The sequence below is a fragment of the Vombatus ursinus genome, unplaced genomic scaffold (assembly GCF_900497805.2).
Source record: "Vombatus ursinus unplaced genomic scaffold, bare-nosed wombat genome assembly UNPS02009573.1, whole genome shotgun sequence".
In the NCBI taxonomy this organism is placed as follows: domain Eukaryota; kingdom Metazoa; phylum Chordata; class Mammalia; order Diprotodontia; family Vombatidae; genus Vombatus; species Vombatus ursinus.
The window spans coordinates 27,469,962-27,475,066 of record NW_020949351.1 but is presented as its reverse complement, the minus strand read 5'-3'; the positions used below and the strand labels follow the sequence as shown (position 1 = coordinate 27,475,066).

Here is a 5,105-nt window from a genome sequence, read left to right as displayed (position 1 = left end):
TGGTTTGATTTATTCCTAAAGTCAGTGTTCAAGGGAAATAGGAAAACAGAATACGTCATGTGACCCAAATGAAGCTATAGTTTCATGATGAGGTAACCTTAACTTATTCTCAGCCCTGAAATATATCAGCCATGGTTAACCTTTGTTCCCCTGTGTTTGTTTTTTTTTAAATAACGGATGTAAATGGAGGCAAGGACATGGACATATTTGCAATCAATAAAGGTTTGTGAATTCCGTTCTTTTGAAAATTCCACATGTAGGTGTGGAGTTTTACTCATTTGTTAATGTAAGATCTTGTCTTGCCACTTAACTTGAGGACTGAATCTTTTTTTTTTGAAGTTTTTACATAGTTTATTTGTTCTCTGATGAAAACTTATCTTCCTGGATAAACACCTTCCATAGTGCCTTTAATCCTTCTTTTTGCCAGCACTGACACTTCCTTTTGCAGTACCCCTGACTTTCTTCATTCTGTTCTTGCGTTCTTTTTGCTGTTTTCTTGATGTCTTTTTCTTCTCATACAGGCCATGCCTTGCAAGTCTGTGCTTTGGTTCATTTTTCTTTGCATAGTCAAGGGAATCATAAATCGTGCCAAAGCCTGTTGTTTTGCCACCACCAAAATGGGTTCTGTATCCAAAGACAAAAATGACGTCTGGAGTTGTCTTGTACGCCTTGGCCAGTTTTCCTCGAATTTCAGTCTTGGGCACTGTGGCCTTTCCAGGATGAAAGACATCTATAACCATCTGTTTACGCTGAAGAAGTCTGTTTGTCATGAACTTCCTGGCTCTGATGGTTACAGTGTCATTCATGGTGATGGCCAGCTCCTCGAGCAGCAGGAGAGGGAAAAAGGGGGACTGAATCTTTTTGAGGGCGACGTCAACTTTGATGGGGTGAGTTGGCATGCTGCAGTGATATCAAAGCTTCTATTGACCATTGCAAGCTAAAATACTGCCTCTCTGATGCTCATCTACCATTGTGAGGCTATGTTTATTCTAACCAATGGCATTGGCACAGAATTAATGTGACTCATCTAGCAATACATTTGCACAAGACTTCATAAACAAATTTTGCTGAAAAAAATGACATTTCATATTAACATCATCACCTTTTCCTATGTGATTTACTCTAAATTATTTCCAAGGCTATCATCATTAACCACATGTAGTCAGGCTATATTGATCTAAATTTGATGGTTTTCTATTTCTTTAATTGATAGCTTATATTTTTATATTGCTTTTCATTTCCAAATATATTACTTTTCACTTTCCCTCTCCATCTAACCATCTAAGAACGCAGATTCACTAGCACCTTGAGCCTGCTGTCTCCTGCTCACTGTAGTATGTTCCCAGGGGAAATGTTGCTTATGGCTAGGCCAGGCACCTTCCATCAGTCCCAAAGCAATCACTTCCATCTGTACCAGCACGAGACATCTTCCATCTCCTACTGCCAGCCCAATCTCCCAAATGAGAATTGGAGAACTTCCATTGCAAAGAAGAGCAAGCCTCCCTTCAACTTCAGGCCTCCCATTTCCAACCAAGCCTATTCTTTGGAGGTAGAAGAGTAGCAACCTTCACTCAAAGATGAACATTCTCACACCCGTTAATGTCCTTCACGTCCCAGTGATTCTGAACTCCTCTAGATCATCATCTAAACCGCACTCCAAATTCCCTACCACTGGAGTCCTAATTTCCATCCCCCTCAACTCTCCTACCCCAAAGTTTTATCCTAATTCCACCCAATCCTTCCACTGTGCCCTCTGGAATGCTTGTGTACAGGCATCAAACTTTCCTTCATCTGAATTCTCTTCTCCTACTCTTTTCATCTACTAGTTTTTACTGAAACCTGGCTCTTCCTTGATGACACAGCCTCCCTGACCACCCTTTCTGGTACTGGTTGCATCTTCACTCATTCTCTTTGGCTCACTGGTTGAGGCGCGGACGAAGAATACTCCTTCTTCCCCACTCCCACTTCCATATTCTCCCCCTTCCTCCATCACTCAGTAATCTCTCTTCCCTTGAGGTTCATGATATGATGATCTACTGCCTGATCAAAATCCTGGTAGCTGTTGTCTAAAGACACCTGGTCATTTCCTTTCTCTCCTCAATGAGTTTAATATCTGACTTACAATTTTTCTCTGGTCTTCAACTCCTTTGCTCTTCTAGGAAAATTTAACATACCAATTGATTCTCCCTCAAATACCCCAATCGTTCACTTCCTCAAACTATTCACCTCCCATTATCTACTCCCCCACCTCGCCTCAGCTACATATGAAGATGTTCATCCCCTTGATCTTGTCATCACCCCCAAATGTATCACCTCACATTCAAGAATTCTTAAATTTCTTTATCCAATCATAATCTATTGCTATTTCACCTCTCCCTCTACCTTCCCTTGTATTATCCCACTCTTCACCCATACCATGACCTCAAATCTCTTGCCTCATCAATTCTTTCCCAGGCCATTTTCCCCATACAAGCCACCCTTTCCTCTTCTCCTCGTCTTGACTTCTTGGTGAATCAATTCAATTTTATACTGTCCTCTTCCCCTGAATCCCTAGGATCCTTATTGTATCACTGATTATGACTAGCCAGGCCTTAGCCTTCTGTCACTCCCACCATTCATCATCATCTTGCCTACATATGAACAAAGGTGGAGAAAATCAGGCAACTGTTCTGACTGGGTCTACTACATATTTATATTATATAACCTCAAATGGGCCCTTCCCACTGCTAGGCAATTCTACTGTACCTCCATTATTGCACCTCCCTTATTGTACCTCACTATTCTACTCTCCACAGTGACTATTCCAAATCTTTTTACCCCTCCTCAAACTTTCCATGGCTTCCCTTTTCCCTACTCTCTCAACTGAGAACCTTGTCTCATATTTTACAGAAAAAATTAAGATCATTTGCCATGAACTCTTTCTTTTCCCCTCTTCCCCAAATCCCATCTCTCATATTCCATTGTCCAACTTTCTCTTCTTTCACCCCTGTTTCAAATGATGTAGTGGCCTTACTCATTACCAAGGCTAAATTCCATTCCATCCCATCTCATCCAACAGATTTTCCCCTCTGTCATCTGCATTCTTTCACTTATTTTGAATCTTTCCATCTCTACTGGCTGATTTCCTACTGCCTATAGACATACTCATGTCTCATTCACCCTGGTAAAAAAAAATCCCATTTGATCTTTCCATTTCTGCCAATTATCATACTATATTCTTCTGCCTTTGTAACTAAACTCCTTAAAAAGGCTGTCTAAAAGAGTATTTCCTCTTTCTCATCTCTCACACTCTTCATACCCCCTTACAATCTGGCTTCCTGCATTATCATTCCACTGAAAATGCTCACTTTCTCCAATGTTAATAATGATCTCTTAGTTGCTAAAACTAATGGTCTTTTCCTCAATCCTCATTTCCTGGATCAGAGTCTGAAGCCTTTGACACTGTTGGTCACTTTTTTCTCCTTGATACTTTCTTCTCTCTAAGTTTTTCAGGCATCACTCTCTCCTAGTTTTTCTCCTACCTATCTGACTGCTCCTACTCTCTCTGCTTTACTGGATCCTCTTCTAGCTCATGCCCTTTAACTGTAGGTGTTCCTTAGCTTTCTATCCTGAGCCTCTTCTTTTCTCCCTCTAACCTACATCACTTGGTGATCTCATTAGCTCCCAAGGATTTTATTACCAACCCTATGCTTATGATTCTCAAACCTACTCTAATCCTTCTGCTGACCTCAAATCTTACATCTCCAACTGCCTTTCAGATGTCTTGAATTTGTTCAGTAGACATCTGAAATCCCACCTATCCACAACAGAACTCCATTATCTTTTCCCCCAAGCCCTCCACCTTCCTACCTTCACTTTTTCTGTAGAAGACATTATCCTTCTAGTCCCTTAGGCTTGCAACCTAGGATTCATCCTGGATTTCTCATCATCTCTCACCCCTGCCCCAGCCACCTTGTGTCCAGGCTATTGCCAGGATCTATCTATTTTGCCTTTGCAGCATGTCTCAAATACACCCCCTTTCTTTCCTCTGACACCACCATCACTCTATCACCTCATGACTGAATTATTGCAATAGCCTGCTGATGGGTCTGCTTTCCTTAAGTCTTTCCTCATTCCCATCCATTCTCCATTCAACCATTTAAGTGATTTTTCCTAAAATGCAGGTCCAATCATGTCACTCCCACCCCTACCCAAGATAATTCACTGTCTTCATATTGCCTCTAGGATCCAATACAAAATGCTCTGGTTAAGCCCATCATAATCTTGCTCTTTCCTACTTTTCTAGTCTTCTTGTACCTTCCTCACTGCCACATATACTTAGATCCAGTGACACTGGCCTCTTGACTCTTCCATGAACAAGATGCTCAATATCTTGGTTCCAGGCATTTTCTCTGACTATCCTGCATGCTTGAACACTCTCCCTCTTCTACTTCAACTATTGATCTGACTGAGTACTTTTAAGTCCCAACTAAAATACTACCTTCTACAGGAAGCATTTTCCAGCCCATTTTAATTCCAGTAATTCCCTTCTTTTAATTTTACATAAGTAGTTATTTTAACGTGTGGTAGGTAAAACATGAAATGACTGAGGAAACAAAGGTTTGAGCTTCCAAGCATGTCCAAGCATATTCCAAGATTGATTAAACAACACATTCCAATTGCTCAACAAAGCGGGACCAGGCTCCCTCAGCTTTGGTACAGGACCACGAATACAAGGGGAGACAGACTTTTATGAAGAAAAACAATTCACCAAATCAGACCAATTAATTAAAAGAAAACAATTAACCAAGATATAAAATTAAATAATCTGATTTCTAATTGGAGGAAAGATTAGGGACTTTCCAAGTTGGGAGGAGGAGAGTGAGAAGGTTCAATTCCCTGAATTCAGAAAAAGAGATGTCCTGCTTCCCCCAGGTAACTGTAAACAAGGAAAGAGACATGGAAATAATAACTGATTGATCAGTAAGGGGCCAGTTTTCAAATAAGACATAGGAATTACTTCATATGTGCAATTGTGAGAAAACTCTGTGTATCAGTCTTCAAATCTGACTGAGTTTCTGGTCAGCATAACCTAGGTCCTTGGTTAAGGGTCTTGGTCAGCATAA

The 5,105-nt window shown here is 40.7% G+C and overlaps 1 pseudogene; it reads right to left on the bottom strand.

Annotated features, from left to right (window-relative positions):
• Positions 1-337: 337 nt before the first annotated feature.
• LOC114036061 lies at positions 338-806 on the bottom strand (annotated as a pseudogene).
• Positions 807-5,105: the final 4,299 nt, after the last annotated feature.